Source organism: Lissotriton helveticus, chromosome 10, assembly GCF_964261635.1.
Source record: "Lissotriton helveticus chromosome 10, aLisHel1.1, whole genome shotgun sequence".
NCBI lineage: Eukaryota > Metazoa > Chordata > Amphibia > Caudata > Salamandridae > Lissotriton > Lissotriton helveticus.
The window spans coordinates 616697506-616712818 of record NC_136071.1 but is presented as its reverse complement, the minus strand read 5'-3'; positions in this window follow the sequence as shown (position 1 = coordinate 616712818).

Here is a 15313-nt window from a genome sequence, read left to right as displayed (position 1 = left end):
AACTGCGAAAAAAGAATACGAAGGAGTGAGCTTCTTCACCAGGCCTGATTTTGTTCATGCCACAGTGGAACAGAGGTGGAGACTAAAACAACTTTTTTCCTCATTTCAACAGATAGGCCCTGAGGTCTATCTGCAGAATCTCGCTAGACTCAAGAAAATCTTTAAGGGAACAACCCGAAGCTTTGTCTGAGAGACGCAAGCACAAGCTTATCTGAAGGAGCTCTCTGGCAGCTCTGGGAATAATGAATGAAAGAAAGAAAGAAAGAAAGAAAGAAAGAAAGAAGGAAAGAAAGAAAGAAAGAAAGAAAGAAACAAAGAAAATAAGAAAGTATAAGCACAATATAATGACTCAACATGTTGCTAGGTTAGGCCTCAGCAGTCAGTAAGCTAAGGACAGGGGTACCCCCTTTTTCTTTTTTTTCTTATTTTGTTGGTTTTACGAGGGTTACTATTTAGAAAAGGGGAAAACCCCGAGGAGCGACAAGGTCTCAGTCATGGTCACTTAGATGTCATCATCCTGGCTTGGACCGAGCCAGGCTACCTCAGTTATAGGTGGAGGATGGGGGGAGGGGGGATGGGGAAGGATTTGGATGCAGGGTGGGGGCACAAGGATACTCAGCAGGAAAAAGGAAACTTGCTAAGCCTTAATCATGTTTTTTCTCATTATATCTCTGACGGATAAGATACGCATAGCCACCATTAACATTAATGGGCTGAACGATCTTAAGAAAAGAGGCCGTACAGACATAGGGTTTCGCCTACTAAAGGCTGATGTAGTATGCATACAGGAGACTCATATAGAGGGAGCGCAAAGACATCTCCTGAAATCATTAAGATACAGAGTGGTTGGTGGAACATCACAAAATACAAGGACAAGAGGGGTGGTGATTTTGTCCTCTAATACAACATTACAATTTCCACGAACAATGGTTGACCAAGCGGGGAGATGGGTGATAACAGAATGCTGTATGTCTAGTGGAGAATCATCAACCATTTGATCAATTTATGGCAAAATCCTTGACGACCCTGGGGTATTTGCTCAAGTAAACTGTGAGCTTGCTGCTTGGCCACTCCCTATTGTTTTTTGTGAGGATCTTAATATTAATATTCCGGCTACCATGAATTTGAACCTAGAATCCAAGGGGCACTTTAATGGCCGGAAGCCTAAAGTATTCCAAGCGCTAAGAGCACTATGTATAGATCACAGTCTGAATGATATATGGCATTGGTAAAATGCGACGGACCCTGGTTTTACTTTTTTTCTAGTCCTCACAACATGCAGGCCCGACTTGATTTTATATTCATATCTTATTGCCTTCTTCATCATTGTAAGATTGAAAAGGCGCCACGTATACTGTCTGATCATAATCCTTTAGTTATAGAAATCAAGAGAAAGGATTGTAGACTCCAGCCCCGCTCCTGGAGTTTTGAACGAGCCTTACTTTTGAACGAAGAATCTTGTGAACATAGTAAGAATTGGATACCACAGTACTTAATGGAAAACCTAGGTAGTACAGGAATCAATTATGTCTGGGATGCACTGAAAGCAGGAATCCGGGGGAAACTCTTAGATTTTCTTTGAATCTTAATAAAAGGTAACGGCAATAAATTCATGATTTACAAAACCCGCAAGCTCAAGCAGAGGAAGATCTGGTGAAAATGCTTCAAAAAGGAGGGGGGACAGAGGAGGGACAGGCCAAAGTAACAGCAGCAAAATCACATATTATGGAAACTATAGATAAAGATGCGGCAGACCGACTTTCTGTCTGGAAAGAGGCTGTCTATGAGTGTAGTGAGCAGATAGGGCATCACTTGGCTGTGAGAGCCAGACAAAAGGCGACCCAAAGAACAATAAAGGAGATCAGGGACCCAATACGTGGATTAGTCTTGGAAACTGATGATATCCGAAATACTTATTCACAATATTATCAAAAGCTATATCAGGATGACCACCCAGGAGATCCAGATAAGATTAAGGAATGTTTGAATTCAATTCCTGGAGTACCATTTCGGGCAGAGGATCAAGAACAACTGGAGGCTCCCCCAGACTGGATTGAGATTTTATTAAGTAATAATAGCCTTCCTAATGGTAAAGCCACAGGGCTGGATTGCAACCCTGCAGAATTTTACAAGAAATTTGCACAGCAACTCAAAGATTCCCTGACCCTGCTGTTTAATCATGTATGTAAAGGGGGAAACCTCCAGGCTCATGGTCTTCCGCCAAAATTGTAATCTTCCTTAAAAAGAATAAGCCGGCAAGTGAGCCCGGATCTTATCAACCAATAACACTAATGAATAGTGATAGTAAAATATATTCCAAAGATTTGGCATCCCGGATAGCTCCAATTATTCATGAAGTAGTCTCAGAGCAACAGCATGGATTCATCCCAGGAAGGTGGACGGTTGACTATGTCAGAAAATCACACTTTTAGATGCCAATACAACATCTAATGACCCAATGGCGCTGATTTTATTGGATGCAGAGAAAGCCTTTGACAGGGCGTCCTGGTCTTTTCTTTGGGAAGCCCTGTCAAGGGTCGGCATTAAGGATGGGTTCTTACAGGCTATCAGGATGCTTTATTGCCAGCCAGTGACCAGAATCTATGTTAATGGCGCACTGTCTGAACCATTTGACATAACCCGGGGGACCAGATAAGGTTACCCGAGTTCACCCTTATTATTTGCGATTTACATGGATTCCTTTTTACTACAGTTAGGAATTAACAATATCATTAGACCCATAGTGACTCATGGCTGGGAGACAAAAGTGCTGGTGTATGCGGACGATATCGCTCTTGTAACCCCAGATCCTTTTAAGACTCTTCAGGAGGTTGAAAAAGAGGCAGACCGATTTGGGAAACGTTCCATGTATTCTCTTAATCGGTCTAAAATGCAACTAGTAATTAATAAAAACATAACACTGATTGATGACAGAAACACAGATAAGGCAACTTATCTAGGGATAGATGTATCAACAGAAATTGACGATATTGTTAAATATAACATAGAACCACTAATAGCTAGAACTAAGCAAGATTTATATAAGCGAAATAATCTTCATTTATCCATCATTGTAAGATGCAATGTTATAAAAATGCTTTTATCCCTAAAATATTATATTTCTTCCAAGCAATTCCACTGGAATTTTCAAAAGAATGTTTCAAGAAAATTGAAGATATGTTTTCCTGGTTTATATGGGCATACACTAAGCCAAGAAGGGCCTTCAAATTTCTTACGCTCCCGAGAGAAAGAGGAGGATGGGCATTACCCAACCTCAGATTATATTACTGTGCCACCACACTGATATATAACTGGGTCTTGATTCAAGCGAAACCAACTGGTAGATCATCGGGGAGATTCCACACCCTCTTGAGCTTACAGTTGGGATGAAGCGTGGAGATGGCTATGGAAATATCTGAATGATAACCTCTATAAAAAAGTTAGATATAAGACGTTACCAGGGGGGTTTAAGGTGTGGAGAGCTGTACACAAATTACTGGGCATCGGAAGATGGAATTTTTATACATCTCTGTTAAACAACCAAAATCTGCCTGGAATATTTCAGGATCAAACGATTAAAAAATGGAGTTGGGCGTGACAAAATTTGGGTCCTTTTTACTGGTGAATGATTTGCCTCCTTTGAATAGCTCAGAGAAATATTTAAGATAGGAGTGGAAGGATTTTTTTAAAATATCTTCAAGTTCGGGACTTTGCACTGAAAAAAGGAGGGGGACCAATTGGATTTCCTAAAATCTATATAATCGACATAATAGTAAGAGATAGGGATCTCACCATAGGCACCATTTATAACCTCTTCAATGCTCTGATGAAAGATGATCTAGAACGATGGTCGCAAAGATGGAAGGAGCAAATTGGTATTTCAGGGGTCTTATTCCAACATTCATTAGCGATGGCAGGGAAGATACTAATCCTGGCATGGTTACAGGCACAATATTATAAAAAATGCTTCTCTTTATACTATACTCCTAAAAAGATAACTAAATGGGGGAATGGCAAAGGGGCACCTTGTCCACGATGCGCTCTATATCAGGCAGATTTGGTATACATTTTTTCTTCCTGTAACACACTAATGACCATCAAAAGAGACGTTACTATATTTTTTAAGGAAACTATTGGAATAGAATGCACCCTATCTCCTTGCAAGATGGTTTTAGGGGTGGCGGAGGGTGAAGTGGGGGACATGGGTCAAGAGCTACTGTTGATAGCCACGACAGTTTTGCGACTTTGTATAGAAACTGCATGGTTGGATCCTAATCCCCAACGTTTCAGCAGTGGCTCGCACACTTCTTGGCAATATATAATCTAGAACAAGCACAGTTTATGAAAAAAAAGGCCTGTGCACAAACTAAAGGTGTTAAAAGGTGGGTGCCAGTAACAGAGTGGGTAGAGGGAAACTGCTAAAATACTTTTTTTTTTAAACTTTATTTTTCAATTTTGTAAAATACAGTCGTAAGAACCCCCCCCCGCCAGGCATCGTTAAAAAACATTTGTTTACAGGTCGACAGACTCATTATGGCACATCATGGATTAGGACAACCTCTGAAAAAGAAACTGAAGTTCATGTGGTACAATAACATAGAACAGTATTATACTGACATTGTGAGGGAAAAACCGGCCAGACACCGCATCACACACCCTGCAATTTACCCCTCAGTGGTCTTCACCCCCCTCCTCCTCGGACTCCAGTTCGGGTGCCGAAAATAATTCGCAGCTAGTCCCTTCTGAGTCGCTGTGTGATGATTGCCCGTCCGTAGCTAGACCCATCATACACATGGTACGCCACGCCAACAGGTCATTGTGTAATATTTCATCCTTCCTAGTAGATTGCATGTATGTTTCCTCTGCGAGAGTCCATTCCCTCACATCCCTGAGCCAGGTGTCCACCCCAGGGGCCCTCTGTCCCCTCCATGTGATGGCGACCCTGCGCCTAGCAAGCACCAGCATTAGTTGTAACAATTTAAATGGAAGCTTCCTTTTCCTAGGCTTGGGTACCAATCCCAACAGACAGTGCAAGGGGGATAGTTCGATACGGAGACCAGTGGTAGCCTTTATACGAGATACCACCCTTGTCCAGAAACTCCCCACCAACGGGCATGCCCAGGCCAGATGTAGAAATCCCGCGCCCTCTACGCCACATCTGGGGCAATTGTACCTTCTGTCTTCCGAGTAGCGACTCAACGATTTCGGAGTGAGGTAGGTGTGGTGAAGAAAGTTAAAGTGAATAAGCTTAAAGCGAGCATTGCAGGACACTCGCCGTGTTAAGATCCCTATGCGCTTGCGCTGCCCTTGGCCTAGGGGTGCACCCAAGTCTGCCTCCCAGGCCGCCCATGATGGTGGCACCAAGGGGGGGCGGAATCGTGTTTCATGGCTGCATAGAGCAAAGCTATCAACCTCCGGCCTCTGCCACAGGACAACAATATATGTAAGGTATGAGTCATCGGGGAATCTCTGGACACTGCGGCCAGACCGATCGCACTATGGAGCGCAATCCTTGATAATGCAGACATTGACCGCCGCCAAGGCCGATTGACTCCTCCGCCTGTTCATAAGACAAGAAAGCCTCCGAGGGGTATAGATCTGCAAGGTCTTTACACCCCCCTCCCTCCATGCGCAGAATGACATATGGTGCTATATTTGAATCATGGGTGCCAGTATCCAAATCGGCAGTTCTCTGTGGAATGGCGCAGAGCGCAAGACCTTTTCTATAAAGCGTTGCCACACACCAGCTGTATGCCTCACCACATAGGGGAGCTTGGCATTAGCTCCGGACCCTTGTATCAAAGCTATCTGGAGCTCTTGCACCGTGGCCCGTCCTGCCAACAATCGTGTCTCCCATACTTCCATGTCAGCAAACCACTGTGCCGCCGGGAGGAGCTGTGCAGCGTAGTAGTATAGATCGAAGCGCGGGGCCTCCAATCCTCCCTCCTCGAAGGAGCGCACGACGGTGCTAAGGGCCACTCTACTGCGTCGCCCCGCCCAGAGCAGGGATGTGAGCAACGTGTTAAGGGTCCGAAAAACCCTAGGAGGAAGAGGACACATTGAGTTTTGGAGGACATACAACGTCCTCGGCAGCATCACCATTTTGGCGATTGCCAGTCTCCCCATTAGGGACAGTGGTAGGGAGTTCCAGAATGTTATGGATTTCCGGAGAGACGTAAGCACCTTATCTGCGTTACGGGCGAGGGACTGTTCCTCCATTGAGGTCACATGAATGCCTTGATACCGGAAACTGGTTCATTCCCATCATAGCCCAAGCTCCGGCAAGTCCTCTAGAGGCACCGTGTCAAAGCCGGATAGTGGAAAGATTAGGGACTTACTACGATTAAGTCGCAGGCCCGACACCTCCCCAAACCGATCCAGTAGGTGCAGCAACCTCGGAAGTGCCACTCTGGGAGCTTTCAAATAAAACAAAGCGCCATCCGCGTATAACTAGATGACATTGCACGTGTCCCCTACCTGAATGCCCCACTGCCAGAGCTCCGTACGTACCTTAACTGCAAACGGCTCTATAGCCAAGGCAAAGAGTAGCGGCGAGAGGGGGCAACCCTGTCTCGTGCCCCGACCCAGCTTCCACTCTTCCGATCTCGCACCCCCCAAACGCACACGAGCACTAGGGGAGCTGTATAGGATCCGAACCCAGTGGGTGAAGTGGGGCCCAAAGCCCAACAACCGAAGCACCTCCTGCAGGTAGCCCCAGTCGACGGTATGAAATGCCTTGGCGAGATCTATTGAAACCAAGACCGTCTGTTCTACCTTGCCATGCACCCTCTTGCTGGATGTGGTTCAACCGCCTCAGATTCATGGCCGTGTTGCGCCCGGGGATAAAACCGCATTGGTCTTGGTGTACTAAGTGCGCCATATGGGGCGCCAGTCGGATGGCCAACAGTTTAGTGAGAATTTTGATATCCGTGTTGATCATGGTGATCGGCCGATAGGAGGAGGGGTCATGCTTGTCCCCCCCAGGTTTAAGGATCATGCAGATTTCCCCTTGAGGCATGCTCTGTGGGAGCTCACCTCGTTCGAACGCCTCAAGGTAGACCTGCAAGTGGAGCGGTGCTAAATTATCTCGGAATTCATGGTAAAACTCCGGAGGGAACCCGTCGCTTCCTGCCGATTTTGCACGCGGCAAGTGGGCCAGCACCCCCTGAACCTCAAGCAATGTCAGGCCTGTATCTAGCTCCTCCTGATCCGAGTCCGACAGGGTCGACACAGGCAACCCCTGCAGATAGGGGAGGTATGAGGCCTCGGAAATATCCGGGTCCGCTGCATACACTTGCCGTAAATAGGAGTGAAGAACCCCCAGGAGGGCCTGCTCTGTGTAAACCAACTCTCCGTGATGGTCCCGAAGGGCCACTATATGCTCGGGGGTCTGTTCCCGCCTCAGAATCCAAACCAGTAGACTCCCCGACTTGTCACCCTCCCTGTGGAGACGCTGCCTATATCGGCCCAGAGTGTACTTGTCGAGCCTGTCTAGGGTATCGTGTAGCTGTGCCCGGGCAACCTGTTCCTCTAGCCTCTGGGGTTCACTAGGGTCCACCACATGTTGGGCCTGCAGGAGGGTATCTGGAGGTCCTGAAGGAGCTGTCTCCGGACACCATAGGTGAGCCCCATGCAAGTGCCTCTCACCACCGCCTTCAGGGCCTCCCACTTAGTGGCCACGGACACGCCACCGACCCCCCAATTGAGGTCAACATAGTGCCCGATGGCTGTCCCCACGTTTTCCCGTCCCACTTGGTCTCGGAGGATATCCACTTGGAGCCGCCAAGCACTGGGCCGGACAACCGGGGACCCCCATTGAACCACGCAAGCTACGGGAGAGTGGTCTGACAAAAAACGGGCTTGGTGCGTTACTTCCACTGTCATGTTACGGTCAGTATTCGCCACCAAGACCCTGTCTAGGCGACTGTATGTATTATGTGTGAGGGAGAAGCATGTGTACACCTTCTGTGCCGGGTGTCTGAGGTGCCAAACATCTGCCGCCCGTACATTTTCCATGACATCTTTAAGCTGCGCAGCCATACGGGGCTTAGTGCCCGCCCGGGGAGGGGATCTATCTAGAACTGGGTCGAGAATACAGTTAAAGTGTCCAAACCAAAGTATCGGAGTCCCCAGGTCGTGTACCAGGGCGTTCTGCAGAGTCCCGAAGAATGTCGGGTCATCAGTGTTGGGTGCATAAGAGTTTAAGATAACTATGTCCCTGCCATCAAGCATCGCCTTAAGGAGCAGGTATTGACCATGGATATCCGCCTCCATGTACTGGATAGCGAACGGTACTCCGGGTGCCACCCAAACCAGAACCCTCCTAGCATATGTAAAGAAGGACGCGTGGAACAGTTCACCCCGCCATTTTTTCCCCAATTTCTGCGCCCCTTCCTCTAGCAGGTGGGTCTCCTGCAAGCAAGCGATAGATATCTTGTGTCTGCGAAGGAAGGAGAGGATTCTGTATTGTTTGGTGCATGTGCCTAGCCCCCTCACATTCCAGCTCGAAAAGTTATACCCCATGATTTCCAATAGAATTCGCCCTGCCTCATCTGGCTGTTCACAGAGCATGTCCCCACCAGTGCCCGACATGTAATACAAATGATGCCTAAAACATTTCCCCTCAACGTTACCTTCAAACAAACCCCCCCTCCCCCTCCCGCGAGTAAGATATCAGCATCAACCATACATGCCAATATGCCCTTCCCCTGCTGGTGCCAGGACGTACACAGCCACCCCATTCGCCCAACGAGGCAAATACCCTCAAGAAACAATGAAAGAAACTTTCCCCCCCACCCCAACTCCCTGCCCGACCCCGTGTCAACGCAAAGAATGCCAGGCTCGACTAGGCGGTCCAAGTCCATGTTCATTCACCACCCCGACCACTTGCACCCGCCCCCCTCCATTCATACGCTACTAATAGAGAAGAAACCCCCAGTACAGGATATATCATATGGGTACTGCACACTGGTGCGGATCCAAGACGGTCCGAGGACCCACCACAGGCCTAACATACATTACACTCAGTCCATAAGGTTCCTCAGGAAGGTGCCCCCGCCTCTGGTGTCCCGGCCCCCCCTGGTCTCTGGGATCACCGGAGCGGTGAGCGACATGTCTTTCGCCGTGACCTGTAGTGTGTCCGAGACCAGTATGTCGTCGGACCCATGAGGCTTCAGTGCCCCCGACCCGTTTTCAGCATCAGACGGGGCCAGATGTAGAGCCCCATCTTCCCCCACTGTGACTCTATGGCTCTCCTCACTCTCTGCAGCCTCTGAGCGGTGTATCCGCCTATTGGGGCGTTTCCGTGGAGGTCGAGTCCCCCACCTCTCACGGGGACCCCCGCGTTCACCTGGCGGGAGGTCGTCTCCCCTGATCTCCAGCCATTCCCAGACCTCCTCCGGGGAATCGAAGAAGTGCGCCTTCCCCTGGGACAGCACTTTGAGTTTGGCCGGGTATAGCAGCATGTATTGCAGTTGCATCTCCCGGAGCTTTTGCTTGACACCCAAAAAAGATTTCCGTTGCTCTTGGACTTGCTGGATATAATCTGCATAAATGGAGATCCTGCTATTTTCAAAGGTAAGGTTCGCTGTCTCCCTTGCCGCATGCAGAATACAGTCCCTGTCACGATAGTTCAGAATTTTGGCAATAAGTGCTCGCGAAGGGGCTCCAGGCCGCGGCGGGGGGACCAGAGCCCGGTGGGCTCTTTCAATCACAAAGACCTCCGACAGGCCCCGTGGACACAACAGCGTACGAATCCAGTTCTCAAGGAAGCGTTCTGCGTTGCCTGCCTCCGCCCGTTCCGGCACACCAAGAACCCTGATGTTGCTACGATGTGCCCTCCCTTCGGCATCCTCCGCTCTCCGTTCCAGGGCTCCCATCGTGGCTGTAAGTTGTGAGACCGTCTTCCTGAGGGAGGCCACCTCACCTTGTAGCTGTTCTATATTGGCCTCGGCATCGGAGACTTTATCTAAACTCAAACTTAAGGACTTCCACCGTCTGCTGTCCGAGGACCCGCTGGGCCCGTTAGACAATGCGGAAACAGGGTATGACCGCTTCTGCGACTGGGTTACCAGGGCCCTTGATTCCCTCATACCGGTGACCTTGAGAAAACGTGGACCAAGGGACCCTAGTCCTTGGTATGATGGTCCTCTGCGGGCGCTTAAAAGTATGTGTAGGCGCACTGAGAGAGACTGGCGAAAAAAATATGAGATCAGTAAAAAAGCTGTGTACCTGTCCTCTGTCAAGTGTTACCATCGAGCTGTTTGTAGAGCACGTGCGGCATTTTATGCCCTCGAATTCCGCAACAGCACTAATCAATCTAAAACCATCTTTAAGGCCCTCAAGGATCTGGTGGCAAAAAGGGCCTCTGCGAATGAATCTTGCTCCAGTTCGCACTGTGAAACCTTAGCGGCCTTTTTCTTGGGCAAAGTCCAAGCTATATACCGAGCTTTTCGTTCGGTTTTGCCCTCGGCGGACAGGCTCTCTAGCCCCCCGGTGCAGGAGGTGTTACACTCCTTTCCTTGCTTAACACCTGAAAGCTTTAAAAATCTGGCCCTGCAAGTTAAGTCCGGGTCTCCGGACGACCCGTTACGGCCAGCTTTGTTTAGAGACATGGCATCCTCTGAGCAGTCGCCGATATGCTCCCTGATCAATATCTCGCTCGCATCCGGGTCGGTTCCTGCCAAGTGGAAACAGGCAGTGGTTATGCCCATTTTGAAGAAGCCGTCCTTGGATGCCAGCAAGCCTGAGAGTTACCGTCCGATATCACTCCTCCCTTGGCCAGCAAAAGTAGCAGAGGCGCACGTTAATACCGCCCTCTCCGACCATCTTTCGCGTGCTATCATCTTGGACGTGACGCAGAATGGATTCCGAGCGGGTCATAGCACAGAGACTGCCCTCCTTTTTATGGTGGAACATCTGCGCTCTGTGCTTGATGCGGGTCAAACGGCAGCGCTTGTTTTATTAGATCTTAGCGCCGCCTTTGACACCGTCTCGCACGGGATTCTTCTGCAACGCCAAGAGGATGCTGGTATCGTTGGCCCTGCTCTCCAGTGGTTCCGCTCTTTTCTTGCGGACCGATCTTTTTGCGTGGCCGTCCCGCCTCATCAGTCTAAATTCTATCCCCTGGATCTTGGTGTGCCTCAGGGTTCCTCGCTGAGCCCCACGCTATTTAATCTGTACGTGAGACCGCTGGCTGAGGTGATCAAGCAGTGGGGTATGACCATGGTGTCATACGCTGATGACACCCAGCTAGCGTTCACGCTCAGCGGGGATACAGCGCTGGATGCCCCAAGATTCCAGAATGGACTACGGGCGGTTTCCAGCTGGATGACGTCCAACTGTCTCCAGCTGAACGCAACAAAGACGGAGATTATGATCTTCGGTAAGCAAGCGGAACTCTGGGAAAATGCGTGGTGGCCTTCAGAGCTCAGTCCCACCCCAACTCCGGTTTCGGAGATAAAAAACCTCGGGGTGTGGTTAGACCCCACTCTCAGCTTTGTCTGCCACACTAAGCGCACTGCTGCCTGCTGCTTTGGCGTTTTGCGCAGCTTAAGACCTGTGTTAAAAATTTTCGATGCTTCGACCAGGCAGCTCATTGTGCAGGCGACGGTGATCTCTCGGCTTGATTATGCCAGCTCCCTTTTGGTAGGGTTAAATCAGGCCGAAATCACTCGTCTTCAACGTGTGCAAAATGCGGCCGCCAGAGCAGTAGTGGGGCTACCTAAGTACTGTTCAGCCGCGAGCACCTTGCGCTCTCTCCATTGGCTGCCGATTAAGCAGAGGATTCAATTCAAAGTGCTTTGCATGTCTCATAAGATCCTCAAGGGTTCCCCTGCTCAGATTCTTTTGAATCTTTTGTCCTTTTATGTCCCTGCCCGATGCCTGCGTTCTTCGGACCTTGAACTTGCAATAGTCCCCCGGTTCAAGCGCAGCCGTGCTGGTGGCCGTTCATTTCGAGTACGTGCTGCGGCTTTGTGGAACTCCCTTCCTGTAGAGACACGTACCCTCGGTGACCTGCTCGCGTTTCGAAGGGCGGTTAAGACCTTTTTATTTCCCTAGTCTGTCTTTCTTTGTTCTTTTTATCTAGTTGTGTTAGGTTGGTTCCTTGGCAGGCGCCAGGACGCTCCTTCGCTGGAGCAGCTGTGCGCGTTACAAATGCTCATAACATAACATAACATCTGCCACCTTCCGGCGGTCCGTCCTCAGCAGGTTGACATCTATTGATACCGTCTCTATTTGACGTTCCAGCGCAGTGTGGGAGCCCTGTATCGCCTTCAATAACTCCGCCTGGGAGGGCTCACCGGGGACCTCCACCCCCTCATCCTAGCCCGATTGGCGCGTGATCCGCTGGGACGGCAGCCTCTGGGTAGTGTACTGCGTTATCGTGTTGGGCTGTGTAGAGCGAGACATCATGTCCTTGCGCATTGCCAAGGCCCCAAGTGGTCAGATCAGCACTCCGAGGGGGTGGCAGGGACTAGACACTGTAACTCCTGCTCTCTCTCCGCTCGGTTCGCTCCCCCAAGGCCTGGATACGCCCCGCGGCTCCACTCAACAGTCGACCCTCACTTCATCGCCAGGTATCCGCGGTCCGTAGGGGGCGGCCAGTATCTCACAGATGTCTCCCTCTGCTCCCTGGGACCGCATCCGAGATCAAACCCCCCCGTCCGTCGGCCTTCGGGTTCCAAACACCTCAGAGTCAGGGGGAGGACGTGGCGTAGGGAAGCAGGAGGGCAACCAAATTCCCGGGTTGCACTCGGTGTTGCTGTGATGGTGGGTCTGTCCCGCAGTGTGACTGCTCCGTGAGACCAGGACCCTCAATTGCCGCACCCAGAAGCGCTGTCAGACCTTTCCCCTCCACCAGTCCGCCGCGGCGGGCAGTATAGTGTTCAAGGCCCCCCCTTGCCCAGCTCTCGGGGACGTGTCCAGCCCACCAGTAAGGCCACGAGCGGACCTGTCTGGCAGAATGCCCTGGGTCTCTCTCCTCAGTGTTCCGGGCCAGTGCCACAGCGCGATCCCAGGAGCGTTACCAGTTTTCCAGCGCTGCCCAATCCTCAGGGGCACTGCGCAATCAGTGGCCTCCAGGGCTTCTACAGCGGTTCTGTCTGCAAGGGAGCGGAGATCTGGGCAACTGCCCCCCCAAGACTGCACCCCAAGGGACGTGGGCCACCGAGTCAGCCGATAATGCTTTGCCAGCGCTACAGGACCTTGGATCACTGGGGCCTGTCCGTGTAATTAGCTAGAGGGGCCTCCTCTCTCTTCCGGTGCCGGCCGGCGCAGGCAATCTCCGGGGCGCCTCCCCAGCTGGGGGCCCACGGGGGCAGCAGGCCATCCAAGCACAATGGGCACCCCACCAGGCCACCGACACTCCCCGTCGTTCTCGGGGGCCGCACACACCAAGGTCCGGGGCGCCGCCCCCAGAGAGGCGCAGGCCGCAGTCCGGGGCCCTCCTAGCAGCGGGCCGCCTCCGATCCCCTCGCCGAGGGATCGTCTAAAATCTCCGGGCCTCCGCAGTCGCCAGGCGGTCTCCCAGCCGGGCAGTATCGTCAGCGGCGAGGTACGCGAGTTACGGGGCAGGCTTAGGCAGATAGGACCGGCCGCCGTGCTCGCGCCACCAGCTACAGGGGCTGTGATCACGTCGGCCCCCACGGCCACCCCACAGTGTCCCACAAGCCGGATCCCCAGCCGGCCGCGGGCTCCGCTGTTTGGTCGGCGTTGCTGAGAATGCAGTAACTTCGGGCCGGCAGCGGCACTCTAACTCGAGACTCCACCTTCCTTCGTGGGCAGGCTGCAGACCCCGGCCTCGCGTAGGCAGAGGTCCGGGGCGTCACATTTCAGGCAGATCACACGACCGTGCCTGCGGGTGCCTTCCTTATGTCGCCAGATTAGTGAGCCCCAGGCAGCAGGGGATCTCGCGACCCACACTTCAGCCCCATAAGAGCCCAGACAGGATGAATTTGAGGGATTTCAGGGACCGTTGGCCAGGAGCTGGTGGAGCTCACTTCCTGTCGGCCATGTTGCTTGGCCACGCCCCCCAACTGCTAAAATACTTAGGGGAAAGTAATGCTAGAAGGGTCATTTATATCGTAGCAAATACGTTAGGAAATAAAGACCTTATTATCTTATGATCGGACAAGGCTGGCAGGGAGATAAATTGAGATCCTAGTTGCCCCCTGGGATGGGTGGGATGGGGGTAAAACGGAAAACAAAAGGAGTGCACTACTGTTTTGAATTGTGTTGTCAGTTCTATTACATGTATGTATATATATAAACACTGTGCAAATAAAAATCTTTTAAAAAAAATAAATCAGCAGGATTAGGAGGAGAAAAGATTATGGTATTTACTTATCAAGTGTACTTTGCTGCGTTAAACACCAAAATCTGCATGTTATTCCCCAGAAACTCGCGATAGGTCAAATTTTTCGCACCCGATATATAACATGCCCCATGGTATCATTATTTATGAAGTGCAATAAATAACACCAACACTCATAATCTCGCCCAAAGTGCTTTTGTAACATAAATCTAGCGCAGAGTTGTGCTGTCATTTACTTTAAAAAACAAATCAGTATTTGCATTGGATAGTTAGCCAAAGAAATACAATCAACCAACAGACCTTCTCACGCAAGCACCAATGGATTTTGAAGCACATCCCTATCTACTAACATCGATAGGCATTAGTTTTTGACAAAAGCATACCCCTATTCAAAGCAGGTGTAACTGTGGAGAAAGTTTTAAAACTCTCTACATTTTTCTAACTTTTCATGTGTGCTGCACTGTACAGCACAAATACCAAGTAGGAATAAAGGCTAGTTTTTGTGCTGGAAGGGTCCCGTACAAGTACAAAAGCTATGCTTGATAGAGTGTAAACACCATTGCACTATGGTGCAAGGGTGTGTGCACTGGTGCATGGGAGCCTAAAGTGCCCCAATTCAGAGAGAAAAGAAAACAGTCCCATATGTACGTAGTTATGGCCGTGTTCTGCTCTCTCCCTTTCATGCAGTGTAGTGTGGCAACTTTCTTAGCTGCACTACCTGAAAATTTAGTAAATCTACTCCTACATTTCCTATGACTATCATGGTTTATCTACCATCTGTTCAGGCACACAATTTTATGATACACACATATGCATTTGCTGCAATTTTAGTGCATCTGGAGAAGAAGCGATCTGGGCATTGACAGTTGAAGGCATTTAAATATTGGATGGAATTGAGTTTCCTTTCAGAGTCATCTCTTAAACCTTTAAAATTCCAGCCAAAATATATATAAGTATATAGAAGAATGTGGTGTAAAATACTCTATCTAGCCCTCATTT